The sequence below is a fragment of the Equus przewalskii genome, chromosome 29, assembly GCF_037783145.1.
Source record: "Equus przewalskii isolate Varuska chromosome 29, EquPr2, whole genome shotgun sequence".
NCBI classification, from domain to species: Eukaryota; Metazoa; Chordata; class Mammalia; order Perissodactyla; family Equidae; genus Equus; species Equus przewalskii.
In genome coordinates this window covers 38405902-38424718 of record NC_091859.1, presented here as the reverse complement: position 1 = coordinate 38424718, position 18817 = coordinate 38405902, and the positions used below count along the sequence as shown (strand labels likewise).

Sequence of the window (18817 nt, the reverse complement as noted above, 5' to 3'; positions counted from 1 at the left end):
CAGTACATAGTTGTATATTTTTAGTTGTGGGTCCTTCTAGTTGTGGCATGCACAATGCCACCTCAGCATGGCCTGACAAGCGGTGCCATGTCCACGCCCAGGATCCGAACCAGCAAAACCCTGGGTCACCAAAGCAGAGTGTGTGAACTTGACCACTCGGCCATGGGGCCAGCCCCAGGAGCTACAATTATACAGGAGACTCAGGGATGGCCTCTTTGAGATTTGAGCAGAGGTCTAAAGGACAGAAAGCAGAGAGCCCTGTGAATGCCTAAGGAAAAGTGTTCAGGCAGAAGGAACAGTGAGTGCAAAGGTCCTGAGGTAGAGACTGATTTGTGTATTTGAGGAAGACCAAGGAGGCCAGTGTGGATGGAGCAGAGTGGGCAGTGGGAAGCGTGCTGAACAGGAAGGTCAGAGAGATTAGCAGGGAAGACTATACATCAGGCCTTGTAGGTGGGGCGAGTGCTGTGGCTTCCAATCTAAGTAAGATGGGAAGTTACAGGAGGTTTTGAACAAAACGGCAGCTCTGTGTCTGGCTTTGCCCTACATGAAAATGAATCATCATTAAATAAATGAGATTTATTTAAATCTTACTGCAACTCTATTAGGCAGGAAAATAGTGCTCCAAGAAGCTTATTCAAGACTACACAGTGATCCTGGAGCCTGGGTTCCAGGGGCCTGGGGAGATGGGCATCAGATAGCCTCATTAACAACGGGCCAGGTGAGTAAAGCCCCCCAAACCCCAGGTACCTAATGCCCCACATCCTCCCTCCTTATCAATTTCCCTCCTCTGGGAAGAATATTTTTGTAGGTGGTTGTTATGGACTGAATGTTTGTGTCCCCCTCTACACTCATATGTTGAAACCCTAACCCCCATGCGAATGCACTTGGAGACGGGGCCTCTAGGAAAGCAACTAAGGTTAAATGAGGCCGTAGGGTAGGGCTCTGATCCGGTACTTTGTTCTGCCCGCCTGAGTAGAGTAATTCAGATTTGGGTACCGAGAAGCGGGGTGCTGCTATAACAAACACCTAAAAACATGGAAGTGGCCTTAGAACTGGATGATGGGTAGAGGCTGAAGGAGTTTTGAGGTGTGTGTTAGAAAAACCCTAGATTGCCATCAAGGGACTGTTAGTATAAATATGGACTTTAAAGGCCATTCTGGTGAAAGCTCAGAAAGAAAATGAGGAATAGACTACTGGGAACTGGAGGGAAAGTGATACTTATAAAGTAGCAAGGAACTTGGCTGAATCGTGTTCTGGTGTTTTGTGGAAGGTAGAATTTTCGAGTGATGAAACTGGATATTTAGCAGAGGTGATTTCTAAGCAAAGTATGGAAATTGTGGCATGGGTCCTCTTCACTGCTTATAGTAAAATGCAAGAGAAGAGAGATGAATTGAAGAAGGAATTGGTAAACAAAAGGAACCAGAACTCGAAGAATTGGAAAATTCTCAGCCTATTCATATTGCAAAGAAATGAGAAAGTGTGTTCTGAAGGGAACACTAAGGGCAAGGCTGAACAACCGGTTTGATAAGGAGATGAGTATGGGTGTGAATCACGGGTGTAATCAGCCTTCAGCACAAGTCAGAAATAGAGATGGGATTATACCAGCGGAAACACTGCCAGTTTGAACGAAAGGGGACAGAGGAAGCTGGACCGTGGAACGGAGGAAGGCTGTCAGACTTCCGGAATCTGCGGGACAGAACCATGGGCTATTTGGCTGCAAACAGGCTTTATCCTCCAAGAAAAGGGAAGTATGACCCCCAAGGTGACTCAGAGATCATCAGGGCTGCCTTCTTGGTTTCAAAGGGTGGGGCCACTGCCTCCTTTTCAACAGGCCCTGCTGCTGCCACCCAGAGCCTTGTGGGGGCAAACCGCTGGCAGAACCTTGGGAGGCAAACTGCTGGCAGAGCTGTGGGGTGATGCTGCCACCCCAGTGGGCATGGAGGGAGAGCATCAAGTCCCAAAAGATGATTCTCAAGCCTTAAAATCGAATGGAATTTGCCCCACTGGGTTTTGAACTTGCTTGGGACCCATCACTTCTTTCTCCTTTCTGACTAATCCCTTTTGGAAAGGGAACGTCGGTCCTATGCCTGTTCCACCACAGTATTTTGGAAGCACATAACTTGTTTGGTTTCACAGGTTTACAGCTGGAGAGGAACTCTGCCTCGGGATGAATCACACCGGGAGTCTCACTCACACGTATTGATTGAGATGAGACTTTGGACTTTAGATTTTAGAGTTGATGCTGAAATGAGTTGAGACTTTTGGGACTGTTGGGATGGAGTGAATGCATTATGTATGTGATAAGAACATGAATGGGGGGGCAACAGGGGCAGAATGCTATAGATTGACTATATACCCCCAAAACCATATGTTGGACCCCTAACCCCCAATGTCACTGTATTTGGAAAGAGATCCTATAAGGAGGTAATTAAGGTTATATGAGGTCATAAGGAGCTGACCTGATCAGATGACCGTCTTTATTAGAAGAGACACCGGCGCTTGCTCACTCTCTCCCCGTGGGCATGCTTGCAAGCACCAAGGAAAGGCTGTGTGAGGACAGCAAGAAGGCAGCGCCTGCAGGCCAGAAGAGAGCTCTCACCAGAAACCGCATCAGCCAGCACCTTGATCTTGGACTTCTAACCTCCAGAATGTGAGAAAATAAATTTCCGTTGTTTAAGCCCCCCAGTCTACGTTATTTTGTTACAGCAGCCTGAGCAGACTAAGACAGTATTTAAAAGATTGTTAGTTCGCAGCTGAAGGAGGTGAGCTCCTTGAGGGTGAGAGCGCTAGGCATGGCTCAGATCGGGCACTTGGTAGAAGAGCAAAGAGCATGTAGGCCGAACAAACCTCGCTTCTTTTTAAAGAAAAAGTCCAAGAGAAAAACCGAGGCCCAGAGCTGCCCAGGATCCCACTGCCAAGCCGGGCAGTCCCCACCCCTCAACTCCAGGTCCAGGTTCTGATAATTTAGGAATTTCAAGCTGGACCTGCCTCAAATTGGCTTTCCCCAGAAATACAGCTGTGAATTAAGGAAGCTTCAGGAAACGATTCCGTCACGGTGTCAGCACAATATACGACCACGTACCCAGGCGCACACCTCGGTTCAAATCCAAGCTCTGCTCCTTACTAACTGTATTTAAGCTGCTTAATTTCTCGGTGTTTCACTACCTTTAAAACATCTTTAGGACAGGGATACTAATATCTACCGTACAGGGTTGTTGTGAAGGTTCAATGAGACGATTCATGATAAACATTTAATTAATATTAACGATTATTATTTTGTAATCGTTATAATTACTTAAAAAGATGAGCAACGAACACTAATGGAAATTCACAGGAACTATAAATCATTAAGAAAAGATACTCAAAATCAAGGATAGAATCATCATACGTCGGAACAAGACACAACTTTTCACCTGTAGGACTAAGTGGAGGAGAGCCTGGTTGAGGAGTGCGAAGGAACAGGCACTCGCCAACGCTGCAAATACACTGCGCGTGTGAACAGTAGCATCTCTGTGAAGCAATGTAACAACATCTACCAAATGAGCCAGGGCTGCCTACCAGGCAGCCGGCTTCCCTCTTCCTCCCTGGCACAGCCCCACCTGTTCCTTTCTGTCACTCAGGTGAACCTGCTCTGGGCTAGGCCAATCATAACGGTCCTTTTCCTTGCCAGCGATTGGCTTAGGCAAGGGCATGTGCCATGATCCTGGCCAATGAGAAAGGAGGGGATGTCAGCCAAGGGGCTTCTGGGAAAGGTTTCCTTCATACTTAAATCCCGACAGAAGAACTGTTCCCTTCTTCTGCTACTGTTTGCCAGAGTTTAGTAAGGAGAGGAACACACTGGGGATGGCAGAGTGGAAACACAGAAAGACCAAAGGTGCTTAATGACACGTCTGAGCCATAAATTAGCCAACCCTGGAACTGCTCTGCCTCACTTACTATGTCAAATAATAAACTCCCTGGGACCGCCGGGTGGCACAGTGGTTAAGTGTGCACATTCTGCTTTGGCGGCCCCGGCTTCGCCGGTTCAGATCCCGGGTGTGGACACGGCACCACTCAGCAAGCCATGCTGTGGTAGGTGTCCCACATAGAAAGCAGAGGAAGATAGGCATGGATGTTAGCTCAGGGCCAGTCTTCCTCAGCAAAAAGAGGAGGATTGGGAGCAGATGTCAGGTCTAATCTTCCTCAGAAAATAAAAAGCCCAAAAAAACTCTTGTTTTGAGGTAGGAATTTTATTACTTGCCACCAAAAGCCTTCCAAATGATAAAATGTCCTTTCCCTTTGACCCAGAAATTTCACTTCCAAGAATTTAACCTACCAAAATCCTTATAAAAGCACTCAATTATACTTACACTGGGATGTATTTTTTGTAAGAGTTAAAAATTAGAAGCAACCTTAATATCCACCAGATTGAAAGACTTAATCGGGGGCCGGCCCCATGGCTGAGTGGTTAAGTTCACATGCTCTGCTTTGGCAGCCCGGGGTTTCACCAGTTCAAATCCTGGGCGGGGACATGGCACCACTCATCAAGCCATGCTGAGGTGGCATCCCACATGCCACAACTAGAAGGACCCACAACTAAAAACACACAGTTATGTACTGGGGGGCTTTGGGAGGAAAAGGAAAAATAAAACCTTAAAAAAAATTTAATCGATCAATCAATTAAATTATAGTATACCCATACCACAGAAAATACAATGCGGCTATTGAATCTCCATGCATGTCCCGGAGATGCCTCTGTACATAGTTGAGAAAGACAAAAAGCAGCAGATTTCAGAACATTTTGTGTTGTATGATCACATCTGTATGCAATGTGTGTTTATATAAAGAAGGGGTTTGAAAGAATATTCTCCAATTTAACTGGTTCTCTCTGAGACTGGAATCTGCAAGGGGCAACAGAACACAGCCATTTCCTTTCTGTTTTACACACCTCAGCACAGTTTGGATGTTTTTTTGCAGAGAGCAAGTATTAACTTTGTAATCTGAGATACAAAAATGAGATGATGACTTGAGGCTAACCCAGGAGGGCAGGGGCCACGTGGGGACCAGCAGCCTGCTTTAAACCTGGCGCTCAGGCCTCCAAAATGTCCATGGGCTGTTTTCCCTGAGAAAAAGACCCAACTATTGACCTAAGAACCATGAAGGAAACACTTTTTTTTCCACTTTGGAAAAGGTGTGGAGATGACAGGATTTGAGAGACTCAGACCTTGCTCAGACCAGGCAGGGACTGTCGCAACCTCTTCAAAGTCTCAATGCCTGGCCCAGAGCTTGACACAGAGCAAGCGCTCAGTAAATGGTGGTAAAAGAAACGGATGAATGTCTATCAACTCATCCAATCCAGGCATTATATAGATAAGAAAGAATGAACACTGAACACATAAATAAGAAAAACTAAAACCGAGAAATTAACAGTAGGTATTAATATGAACATTTGCTGAGTAGTTACCATGTGCCAAGGGCTGTCATGATCACTTTACAGATAATATCTTCCTTAAGGCTCGCACAACCCTATGAGATAGGGACTGCTATCATTCTCACTTTGCAGAGGAGAAAACAGAGGCACAGAAAAGTTAAGTGATGTCCCCAAGCTCACACAGCTGGTACATGGTGGAGCTGGGATTCAAACCCCAGCAGCCTGGCCCCAGGGCCCACACACATCAACATCACCCTTACTGTTGCCCATTAAGCAATCAGACCCAGCTCCGAGACCCCTCGATCAGTCATCACGCTCAAGTCTCCCTCAGCCCCAAAATAATTCCCTCCCCGATCCCAAATCCCTTTTGGCTAATGCACAACTTTGCCTCCCCTTCTTGGTCACATTTTGGGAATGAGTTGTCTACACTGTCTCCACATCCTCACTTCCCACTCCTCTCCCCAACTCATGGCAAGCCCACTTCCACTCCACTGAAGGAGCCAAGGGTCCTCCCCATCCCAGGGACCTCCTAGGTGCTGAGTCCAGCAGAGGGACAGTTTTTCACTGGCCTTTTCCAGGACTCTCAGCTGCATCTGCCAGGTCCTCCTCACACCCCTCTGATGGTTCCCGCTCTGTCCATTAGGGGCTCCTCTTCCTCTGCCCAGGTCTCAAGTGCGATGCCCCTGAGCCTCCATCTAGGGACAGTGCTCCTGCTCTCCTCACTCCACATGCTTGCGCCACACGAGCTCTTGCATTTCATGATCTCATGAGTCATGTCAATGACTCACCAATCTGTTCCTCCCTCCAGGCTCACCCCCTCCCCAACATTTCAGATTCTTATCTCTCACCTTCCAGGCAGTGCTACCTGCCCAACGTCCAACACCCAGGCTGCTTATGACCTCCATGACCTTCCTAATCCTGGGCCCTCCACCTGGAATGCCCCCCGACACACACAGCTGGCTAACTCCTACTCACCCTTTAAGACCCAGCTCAGATGCCTCCATGTCCAGAAGTCCTCCCTGGTGCCCATCCCAGCTGGGCTGGGTACTCCTCCAACATAACACATTCCACATTTAACTCAGCAGCATCTCCCCTAATCCTGCTCCTCCTCCATTAGTCCCAGCTCAAGTCACAGCTCCAACCATCATCCTGTTCTTAATCTCCAATTCCTTCCACCTTTCCTTCAGAAACCCTTCTCCACACTATGGCTCCTCTCATCATCTCCGCAACCACGGCTATCTCACAGGCCCTCATCATCTCTTGTCCACAGCCTCCACCAAGCCCCACCAATTTGTTGTCATCTGGGGGTCAGGATATCTGTCTGACATATATGTCAACGTCACTCCCCTGCTCAAAACCCTGCCAGGTGCGTGTGTGCGCACATGCCCATGAATGCGGTTTAAAGAAAGGCGCAAAGTGATTCAGCTCTGCAGTGCAGCAAGGCACCAGTGCCAGTCTTCTGGTTTTGATAACGTACCTCAGCTACATAAGATTTCACCATCAGGGGAAGCTGGGTGAAGGGATCTCTTTGTACTATTTTTGCAATTTCCTGTGAATAAAAAGTTAAAAAACAAACAAAACGTTCCACGACACCCACTACCAGGAGGACAACGGCCAAGCTGCTCTTCCCAGGCACACAGCACCACAGGGTGGGCCTGGCCTCCCCTCCAGCAACAGTGGACCATCCGGCTTCCCATTCAAGCTGCCTGCTCTGTCTGGAACAACCTGCACACCCACTGCTTCCTTCCCACTCTGGCTAACGCCCGGTGCTTCTTTAAAGCTCCGCTGAGGTGGCTCCTCCACCAGGAAGCCTTCCTTCCCTGACCCCCACACTAGCACAGCACCCCAAGCTCACCATGACCATTGCACTCATCCTAGTTAACTGAAATTGTGTGCTTATGTCCCCATCCTCTCCCTAAACTACGACCTCCTTGAAGGCAGAAGCTGCATCTGATTCATCTCTGAGCCATACAGAGAAACAGTGCTCAGGAACCTATTCTTAGTAAGCAGAGTCTCATGAATCCTAGAATAACAGGGAAGATGCTGACTTCACTCATCATTTATTAAGCACTTTTCCCTACCAGATATTGTTCTAAGAGCTTTAAATATAATACCTAATCCTCACAATACCCCCTAAGAAAGTATTATCATCATCTCCATTTTACAGATGAGAAAACCAAGGCACAAGCAGGTAAAGTAAACTGCCAGGGTTACACAGTTAGTTAGTAAGTGACAAAGCTGGGATTTGAACCCTGGCAGTTGGGCTCTGGAGCCCACACAAGCACCTCTCAACCCAGTGGTGCTCCTCGTCCATCCCCACAGGCTGCCTTCAGCCTAGGCCCACACTCAGGCCCCCTAGCACTCACTGCCCCAGGTTTCTAGAAGGAGCAGGAGTCATTGCAGACTGCAGACATGCCACACACATGAACACCACCTGAGGTTATGTCATCTCCACGCCTGGCACTTCTCCTGACTCACCAGGCCCTTGAAGGTTTGCTCAGAGAGACCAGGAAAGGTTTAATTTCGCCATCCCCGACCTCACTAGTCAGCTTTCCAGGTCTGCATTTATCCCTTCCCCACAGTCCTTATGCACCCTGTCTGTCCATCCGAGGACCCTCTGCTCCAAGGAGGTCAGGGAGGGGTCTCGGCTCATTTCATTTCGGGAGATCACCCACTAGGTGTCAAGCGCCTTCTCTGGCAGGAGTTTTGAACTTGGGCCCACAGTGAGAATTCAGGGATCCGTGAACTTGGATGGGCAAACACAACTTTTCTTCACTAACCTCTACCTGATATTTAGCATTCCCTTCCATTATGAATGTCGGCAAGACACCGCAGCAGCGTCAGCACAAGAAATCACAGCTCTTTCCCCATCACATCTCAGCTACTGAAGACGAAACAAAATCTCGTTCCTGCTCATCACAACTTCGAAATCACAGTAGTTAGAACAGACTCACTGCCAGATCTTGTTTTTTTAGTGCGTTGATAAAAAAAAAAAAAGCCCAGCTGAAGTTCAAGAGAATTGGATTCTGTTGTAATCCTGTGTATTTTATTTTAAAATCAGGATTCTGAGAAGGCGTTTGTGGGCTTCTCCAGGCTGTCCAACAGGTCTGCGGTGCAGAGACGATGCAGAAGCCCTGTTCTAAGGAATCATGTTATTTATCCCTACAATAATCTCAAAGGTAGGTGTCATTATCTCCACTTTCTTCAGAAAAGCGAGGATTGAAAAAAATAAAGTCTTGAAAAAAAAATAAAAGCAAGGGGCCGGCCCAGTGGCATAGTGGTTGAGTTCGCTTTAGTAGCCTGGGGTTCGCTGGTTCAGATCCCGGGTGTGGACCTAGCACCCTTTGGTCAAGCCACAGTGGCAGGGTCCCAGATAAAACAGAGGAAGATTGGCACAGATGTTAGCTCAGTGACAATCTTCCTCAAGTCAAAAAAAAAGAGAGGAAGAGTGGCAACAGATATTAGCTGAGGGCCAATCTTCCTCTCACACACACACACAAATGTGAGACTTGAAGGAGTCCGAGACTTGTCCAAGGCCACACAGCTGCTGAGGAAGAAAGATGGAGGTCCTGGCACCGCCTCTGGCTCCATCAGGAACCACCTGTCAGCCTCAGCAACTCGTAGCTTGTTTTAACTGGCCACCTTGAACAGAAACCAAAGTTCAGGAAACTTCCCGGGGCCTCCCCCACAGCCCCACCATCAGCCAAACTAAGAGTCAGCAGCGAAGCAGGGCCCTCCTTCCGCCTGCAGCGTTCTGGTTACAAAGGGCTTTTACTTTCACAGTCTTGTCTTATGTTCCCAACAACCACAGGAAGGGTTCAAACCACCTGTCTGTCTCCAGAGGCCCAGGCTCCAGCTTCTCCACCACCACCCACGGGCTTCGGTGCTAAAGTGAGACGCTTAAACGATAACTCTCCTTTTTAAATAGAAAAGTAACAGTAGCTGATCGTAAAACCCTTGGGAATTATGGGCAAGTATAAAAACAAAACAAAACAGAAGTCGCTCACAGTCCCATAGCTCAGAGTGACTGCTTGGTACTGTGGAGAGCTTTCTTGTTTTAACAGAAAGCTCAAAAATCCTTGTGGTTGTACCACCCGGGCATCAAGAGAGTCCCACGGGCTGCTCTGTTTGCCTGAAGCCAGGGAAACAGGCTGGGCTCGTGCAAGGGGCCCTAAGCTGTGCATCCACCAGACCTGGGTTCCAATGCCAGCACATCCTAGACTAGCTTTCAGGGCACTCTCTGAGCCTCAGTTTTGTCATCTGCAAGATGAAGTTAATGATACCCACCTTGCAAGACTATGCAGGTCAGAAATTTGTGTTTCCGCCGAACTGGGAGCTGTTAGGGAGCACCTGGCAACTTACAAAATTATCCTGTAAGTACTTTTCAATGAGTCAACACCAATTTCTTTGCAGTTTCTGTCTAGGCCACTATTTTTTGGCAAGGGCTGTTCTGGACCACCCTGCTCCTATTATTCACGTATTCAACAAATTTCCATAGAACACCTTTCTGTGTGAGGGGCTCTGCCAGATTCTGGGGGAACAAGGTTAATAAAGACCCTGGCCTTGTGGAGCCTGTCCAGGTGTGGGAAGACAAATAAACAGGTGAGTGTTAAATGCACAAGTATAGAGATAAGGGTTACAAAGAAATGAAAATGGGAAACCTGCAGGAGTGATGTGGCGGGGTGGGAAGGCCCTCCAAGGCAGCATTTAAGAGACAAGAGGAGCCAGCCACGGGAAGATGGGAGATGGGTAAGAGTACACTAAAAGCTATGGCCCTGAGGTGGGAACAAGCTCAGAATGTTCAAGGAAAAGAGAGAAGGCCATGTGACTGCAGCACTGGAGCGAGGGCAAGCCAGGTAGAGAGTACAGCGTGAGGGGAAGGCTGAGGCTGGCCACGCTGGAGAGCCAGTGCTGTGTTCTGCATGCGTCAGGAAACCACTGGAAAATTTTCAGCAGAGGAGTGACAGGGTCTCATTTGAATCTCAAGAAGATCCATTTGGCTGCTTCCTGAAGGATGGATGGCAAACGGGGAAGCTGGAAGACCAGTTAGGAGGCTACTGCAGTGGTGCAGGCCTGGATCAAGGTGGGTAGTAAAAAAGATTCAGGAATATTCTGGAGGTTATTAAATGTTCATGTCAACCGCAACCATGCCCGTACACCAGGGGGCTTCATAGCTTTCAAATTTCCTTCATTTGACTCTCATAGCAAACCAGAGGCAGACAGGACTGAATCAGCAAGGCCATTTCACAGAACAGGAGACTAAGGCCAAGACTGATGAAATGATTGTGCCCCAGATCATGCAGCCGGGATGTGCTGACGTTGGAAATGAAACTCAGGACTTTGGACTCCCTGCCCTGTGTTTCCTGTCCTGCAAAGGAACAGGGCATGACACAGAATGCTCCAGAGAACAAGAGCACAGACGAACCTCTGAAAACCCCAGAGGGGTCACAGCCTTGACCTCCCCTGCAGCCCTCAAAGGAAATGCTCAATAGATGCTCGCTGGCTGACCCTGGCACTTCAGAAGACACGGCTCTTGGTCACAGGGAATCTGACACCTGTTCTCTTTCTGCATCAGGGTAGAAAGAGCTGGAAGGTGGCTGACCCACTGGTTTTCTTCTGAAAAACAGGGAAGTCTCTTACCCTGAAGGATTTTTCATGAGGATTAATAAGGGACTGTGGGCACAATACAAATGTCAGATAATTAGGATTTCCAGACAGATAAGAAAAGAGCTTCATGGAGACTGAAATCACTTGAAGGCATCTCTCCAGCCCAGCAGCTAAGACCTCGGACCCAGGAGTCTAACAGGCCTGGCTCCCTCTGACTCCATGCTCTCTCCCCCACAGCCATGTGATCTTGGAGCCTCAGTCTCCTCATCTGCAAACGGGGCTGCTACTAATCATTTCACCTTCAAAGAGTCGTTATGCGGATTCAGAAAGGCACAGAAAGTGCCAGGCACAGTGCTGGCACACGGCAGCATTAAATACGTGGTAGCTGCTGTCGCTATTGCCACCGATACCATCGAGCCCACGTCCCAGCCTCTGATACAGGGCTCGGGAATTGCTGCTGAATTGAAGTCGACTATAGAGGGGTTCTGAATGCAGACATGTCGCTGCTCCATCCCCCCGGGCCTCCACCGGCTGATGGGAAGCAAGCAACGCTAACACACCTGCAGAAGCCATCAGGACGCCTGCAAGAAGAGACTTAGTAGGGGAAATAAATACAGCGGGAAGGAGCCCCGCAGCCGGTGATGACAGAGAAAGGAAAATGAGCCCAATTTCTACGGGCCATTAAATGTGATGAAAGGAGCTGGCCTCTGTGGAGGCTCTTGAGAGCTGACACACAGCAGTCACTTCATCAACCCAGGCTGCAGCTCCGGCTTCGGCTGCAGCCAGACTTCCTCAGAGGACACCTCCACCTTCTGCCGCCTAAGGTCTACCACTGCAGCCCCAGCAGTCTCTTCGCCCCCTTCCCAGCCGTACCCAGGACCACACTGGGCCAACTCAAGAGCCAGACTGCCTAGGTTTGCTCTGCAGCTCTGCCACTTACACAGTGCCACTTAACCTCTCTGTGCCAGAGTTTCTTCACCTGTAAAATGGGCATAATTATAGCACCTACCTAGAGGGCTGTTATAAAGATTAATAAGCTCATCCAGGAAAAAGAGCTCACAACAGGGCCTGGCCACTAGGTAATCGCTGGATCTGTGTTGTTAAATTATTAAAATTTTTAAACCCTCTAGTTCCTCTCATCTGAGTCTTTTGTCCCGATCCCTGGGCACTAGGCTTCTCCCACACGTTACCATCAAACATCATCAGGGGCTGGCCCAGTGGCACAGCAGTCAAGTGCGCACGTTCCGCTTCAGCAGCCCAGGGTTCCCGGGTGCAGACATGGCACCGCTTGACAAGCCATGCTGTGGTAGGCATCCCACATATAAAACAGAGGAAGATGGGCACGCATGTTAGCTCAGGGCCAGTCTTCCTCAGCAAAAAGAGGAGGATTGGCAGCAGATGTTAGCTCAGGGCTAATCTTCCTCAAAAAAATAAAATAAAATAAATCATCAAATCTTAGGGCTTGTTTTCAGAAAGGGAAACTTAGGCCCAGAGAACCCAAGGGACCACAGTGGCAGAGCCTGACTTGGACCCGGATTCACACGTGCCACCTCCATTGTGGCTGTAGCAGATGATCTGTCTGTGCCTTCTTTCCACTGTCTTGCCTTTGTCTGTCTCACAGCCTCTCCTCAGAATGCCCTTTCTCAACCTATCTTTCAAATGTTCAAATGGCACTTCTAGGAAGACCTTCCACCCCTGGAGCAAAATAAACCTTTCTCCTCTACGCTGGGGCATAATTCAATTTGACAACACAATAGCTGAACGCGTCCTCCTGGCACCTCCTCTGGCGCCTGGGGCACGAGGGGCGAATCAGACCCAGTTGCAGTCTTTGGGAAGCTCAGGCTAATCATCTGTATGGTCTCCTTGCCAAGCTACAACCTCCTCCAAGGTGTCGAGCCAGGCACCCGGCGGGCACCAAGGAACTGGGCTTAGATCTCCACGCTCAGGGCCCAGTCCTCCTCCCACCACCACTCTGCCTCCTCCAGTCACACTTCCAGAAATCTCCTGAGAGTACCTTCACTAGGCCAGCCCTGCGAGGCCCTGGAACGTAGGGCTAGTTCAGTAAAACTTCCTGGCTTCGGGGAGCCTGCTGACCTTTTAGCTTAAGCCTCCATCCCTGTTGCATTTGCCCATTCAGACTGTCCTGGTCTCTGTTCTTGTCTACATATTTGAGATGGAGGTCGTCCAATTCTGACACCAATTCCGATGCAGCACACTCAACAGTCACCCAAGCCTGGGTTCAAATCCAGCTGAATGACCCTGGGCGAGCTACATAAATCGCATGTTTCCTCGGTTTCTTCATCTGTGAAATGGAGATAATAATGCCCACCCCGCACAGAGCCACCGCAAAAATTAAAGAGAACACACGTCAACTTCCCAGCGCAGAAGCAGTTGTGGCAAGCCCCGGAATTCCCTCCTCTTCTCCACCCTGGCCAAGCGTCCCAGTTCTTTCAAGCTCAAGCTTCACTTCCTGGAAGAAGCCTTCCCTAACGTTTCCAGGTCACATTGCAAGCTCTCTCCTCTCCACTCCCACTGCATTGATCCCAGCATCGAGTACTTCCTTGTTCTCTCATTGGCGCACTATAGTTAAGTTTCTCTTTCTAGCCAGACTTGAGGTGACACACTCGACCCCAAGCCTGCCCCACAACATCTTACACGCTCACAAGAGGCGCTTGAAAAGTAATTAGCTAAGGGAGCCCAAGACTCTGGGGAGGGGTGAGGATTTGGAGTCAGGAAACCAGGCAGGAATCCTAGCTCTGCTATGTGACGTTGCAGAGAGAGAGTCAACCCTCTAAGCCTCAGGTTTCTCATCTGGAAGACGAGAACTGAAAAGATGTCTACCTGACATGGTCGCTATGGAAGACAGATGAGCTAGCATATGTGAAAGCCCTTTGTTAGGAACTAAACAGTGCTATTTAAGGGATTATTATTTTCAGATTCTCAAATCCAAATCTACCGACGCCTCAACTCTCCTATACCTAAGAGTCAAGAGACCAGCTCATCCTACAGAGCTCAGCCCCAAACAGTCCAACAAAACACACATTCTTAACTGTGCACCCTAAACAAAAAGCCAACAGCCTAGAATTCACAACATCCGTCGAGCACAAGCCTCATCCCAGCTCACAGACCACAAAATTTCTCCCCCATCCTCAGATCTGACCCGTCCTGGACACAGGTTTCTCCCTCCCCACCAGGCACCCCATGCCTCAAACCTGCTCCAATTGTGTTTTGGCCAGGCATCATTTCTAGCTTGCGGTTCAATGTCTATGGGAAGTGAAAATGGGGAAACAAGACCAGGGTGGCTACGGTTGTGTGTGGGGAGAAGGGTGGAGGAGTCTTGGTAGTAGAACTGAAGATTCTGCTGGAATTTTGTGTCCAACAGTTGCTAAATGTACTATAATTATCGCATTTGTGTGAAAATTCAAGGATCTGCATTCTGCTATTTTCATGAGACTCGATGAAATGCAGGCGTTGAGGAAAAGTAAGAAGTTGGGGTTCAAAGTCTTGTACCCAGGAACCAAAATCCCACTGAGCAACCCCAGAGAAATGAAATCCCTAACAAAGCTGCTGGGGGCCTCCAGTCGCCCCTTTCTCCTGCACCCAGACTCCCCAGCCCGCCATTCCGGGCTCCAGCCCCTACTCTTCCCCATTAATGCCATATTGGCACCACAGCCATCAGGGTCTATTGGAGTGAATCGTCTCTACACGATTTTTTTTCCCCTGGGGAAACTGCTTTGTCTCCGTGAAAGACCCCAAAACCAGACACCTTATAAACACCCGAGCCAGACGGGTTTTAAGGGAAAGGAGGGAGCAGGCCCGGAGGAGTCCCTGAGGCCCGCTGAGGGCGGGAGGGAGTCCGAGGCCGGGGGCGGCGGCTCCCGCGCACCCACCCCCCGGGGACGCCCTCCAGGCGCTGGAGCTGGCGCCCCGCAGCCCCAGCCGCAGCGACCGGGCCCCCGCAGGCCTCGGAGCCCAGGGACTGGTCCTGCGCCCGGAAATGCCCCCTGCCCAGACCGCGCCCCCCTTTCCTGCCGCTCCCCCCGGGCCGGGCCGCAGGCCCCGCATCCCCGGGCTCGCGTGGCCGCCGCAGCCGGCAGGGGCGACCCGTTGGCGGCCGCGGTCCTCCGTCCTCGCCGCGGCCCCTGCAACTGCCGACGCTGCCGGGCCAAGGCGCACAATAAAGGCCGGGGCGCGCTGCCAGCGACGCCCCAGCCAGCCCCCTCGACCCCCTTCGGGGGGGCGCAAGGCATCCGCGCACCCCAAAGCTCCGGACGCCGAAGAGCGAGCCCCCCACGGAAGAAAATGCCAAGGCAGCCCCCCTGGGAGCTGCAGGGGCGGCCCCATCACCCAGCGGCAGGTGCCCCGGCCGCACAATAACTTTGAAACTTTGGGGCAGGGCACGGGAACGAGGTGCCCCAAAAGGGCGGAAATGGGGGGTGGGGGGGCAATTCCTTTATTTCTGCAAAATGCACTTTCCAGGCAGCCCCGCGCGGCTCCGGCCTGGCCCGGGTTTCCCGCGCCTCCGCCCGGCCCCGCGCGGCCCCCGGGCGCCCCCGAGCCTCCCGCGCCGGCCGCCGGGGCGCGCTGGGCCCCGGCCTCTGCCCCGCCGGGCTCGGGCCGCGCGCAGCACTCACCTCGGCCGGGCTGCGCTCTCCGCGGGCCTGCGCCGAGCCCGATAAGTGGTATGCTATGACTAGAGGTATGATTACGTTATTATTATTAGTAATAATAAGAGTAAATGCTATTTAATTACGGGCGGCCGCATCGTGCTCCCGGCGCCGCCGCCCCGGCAGCTCCGTCCATGTGGCCCCGGAGCGCGTTACTTTCATTTCCAGCCCCCTCGGCCGGCCGCTCGCGGCAGCACCCGCTGGAGGCGCCGTCTCCGCGCAGCTCCGCCTCCTCGGGTCCTAGAGCGCGGCTCCCCGCGCCTCGCGCCCGGGTGGGCGGTGCGGGAGCGCACCCGGGGGCGGGAAGTCCCCCTTCCTCGCCGAAAGCTCCTGCCTGGCCTCCGCCTTTCTCTTCTCTAAAAGCGTCCTTCCCCTTTAGCGCTTTTTCTTTTGGCATTTCTGGGCCGCCGCTGATCAAACCCAGCGCCTCCGCCCTTCCCCATATGTGTAAAAAGCCCCCGGGTTTCCAGTGGTTTCACTGGAGGCGCCACCGAACCCTAGTTGCTTTGTGCCCTTTTCAAGAATGAGGACCGGAGGCTCCCGAGAGGCAGCAGGATCTCACTTAGCTGGTGTTTTACGTATGGGATCTTTCCAGAAAGGATTTGAGGCTACTTAGAAGACCTAGTAGGTAAAGAGATGAGCCAGAGAGACTGGTATTGCATCCCTGGCGCTGCCTGGGAGCTGGTCAGGGCCAGGCGGGATTTGAACCCAGAGCCTCTGATTCCCCATGGAGCGTCACCCCACCCTAGGATGCTAGGAGAGACAAGAATTTGGGGCCATGTTTACTTATTTAATTCTCATAATCCTGGAAGATTGGTATTAGCACGCCCATTTTACAGATGGAAAACTGAAGCTGGGAGAGTAAGTGACTTGTCCATGGTGGCAATTCCGCCTCCAGAGCCTGTGTGCTTTACATGGCCTCTACGGTTTCCACTGTCTGCCCTAAGAGACCCTTGGAAGGAGAAAAAATGCACCTGCACCTCAGAAGTTTTCAAACTCTTCCTTCTGTGGGTGCCATCTCTCTCCTTGTTACTCGAAGATTAACAAACGAAAAGACAGCCTCTGGCATGATGAGGATGGGCGTTTATGTCCAGAAATGAAAAGCAGAGTCCAGTGGCTCTCAGACTCACTGCAGAGCGGGGCTTGTTTAAAATGAAGACTCCTAACCCCCGGCCCCTATATCCTAATTCAGCATTTCTGACAAACACCCCTTGGAGACTCTGATATTTAGTGGGAAATCAATCCCTGGGGCACCTGGGATAGACCCAAGATCATGGGTTAAAGGCAGCCACAGGCCCAGAGAGTCCCAGATCTGCCGTATGCTGGCTGTTTGACCCTGGGCAATTTCACAGCATCAGTGTCCTCATCTGTAAAATAAGGATAGGAATACCTAGTCAACATTGTAGTTTGTTTCAAAGATTACACTGAAATACCTATGAAGCATGTGGTACAGTGCCTAGCCCATGGTAGGGGATGAACACATATTAGTGAAACACTCTTGACAATTTATTGGATTAGGTACCATTGTTGTTGTTTTTGAGGAAGATTAGCCCTCAGCTAACTACTGCCAGTCCTCCTCTTTCTGCTGAGGAAGCCCGGCCCTGAGCTAACATCCGTGCCCATCTTCCTCTACTTTATACGTGGGACGCCTACCACAGCACTGGGCCGGCCCTCAGGTGTCAATCTTTAAAAAAAAAAAAAGAGGGAGCTGGCCCGGTGGCACAGTGGTAAGTGCACATGTTCTGCTTCTCTAGCGGCCTGGGTTCGCCGGTTCGGATCCCGGGTGTGGACATGGCACCGCTTGGCACGCCATGCTGTGGTAGGCATCCCACGTATAAAGTAGAGGAAGATGGGCACGGATGTTAGCTCAGGGCCAGGCTTCCTCAGCAGAAAGAGGAGGACTGGCAGTAGTTAGCTCAGGGCTAATCTGCCTCAAAAAAATAAAATAAAAAATTAAATTAAATTAAAAAAAGACAGGGAGGACCCAGGAGCCTAGGGGCTGAGATAAGCTAGGCACCAGACTGTAATAGAGTGGATGAAATGCAGAGGATAAAACATGGTCACACTTGTCCCCAATGTGTTATTATGAAAATGTTTAAGCATCCAGAAAGCTGAAAGAAAAATTACCTGTTTTGCTTTTAACAAAAATGTGATGTGGATGGATGGATTGAAGGATGAATATGCAATAAAGTTAATATAGTAAAATGTTAACAATTGTAGATAATCTAGAGCATGCGAGTATTCATTGCACAGTTTTCATTTAAAAAATTATTTCCATTTTGGAACAAAAGAATTATTAAAAGAGGAAATAATCTACCAACAGCATTTGGTATTGGGAAACCCTCTATAAACGTTAGACTCAAATTTAAGCTCCTCTGTGGAAACCATCCTTTCCTATTTCGTCACTGGATTCTCAGGAGCTGGAACAGTGCCTGGTACATAGTAGATACTTCATAACCATTTGTGGAGTGAATGAATACTTTTAATTATGGTTGTTTATCGAGGTTGAAAAAAATAGTTAAGAGGGCCTGGGCCTTGAACCCAGTGGGGAATGTGGTTTGAGTTGTCTTTAACAGATGACGTAGTCACCCTCTCCCACTAGGCGAGGTGACCCTTGGGGATGAGGGGGCAGGCTTCCTTGCCAGGCCAGGCCCACCTACCTCTCAACAGGGGCCCAAGGCAACACCCAATTGGACCTTGGGAATTTCTCTTCACATTCCTCACGTGCCTGGCATACTTCAGGCATTTGTTTTTATCTGACTAAACAGGCAAGTCTACAGCCTTGGTAGCTCTTCAGGAAACCAGCATAAATATTGTTATTTATTCCATTTACAATTGGCAATTAAGTTTGTTTTCAGGCACCAGAATGGAATTTAAAACACTCAGTTAGAGTAAACCAAAATAATCAGAGGCAGCCTGCTTTTCTCTTCAAAACATTCTTTTAAAAAAAGCTGCACAACTGCACAAGAGAGAGAGAGAGGTCTGGAACCTCTCCCTCCCTTTATTCCACCCCACACCCAGCTCAAACTCACAAAGTGACTTGTTTTGTGTGTGTGTTGAAAAGGACCCCAGAGATCTGGATTCTACTATCTCTTATCTAAATTACTGTGTAGTTTGGCCAGGTTATTTGACC

At 50.0% G+C, this 18817-nt stretch overlaps 1 protein-coding gene across 4 annotated transcripts in view; it reads right to left on the bottom strand.

Moving 5' to 3' along the window:
- Positions 1-16203, bottom strand: part of ZC3H7B (zinc finger CCCH-type containing 7B) — a 53656-nt gene extending 37453 nt beyond the window's left edge. For 2 of the 4 annotated variants that reach the window (XM_070599538.1, XM_070599539.1), the window contains exon 1: positions 2460-2569. The gene's annotated coding sequence lies outside the window, so the exon portion shown is untranslated. Of the gene's footprint in view, positions 1-2459; positions 2570-15651 lie in introns of those variants that run through there. The other 2 variants (XM_008528059.2, XM_008528060.2) reach the window with 2 other exon arrangements.
- Between the last annotated feature and the right edge of the window lie 2614 nt (positions 16204-18817).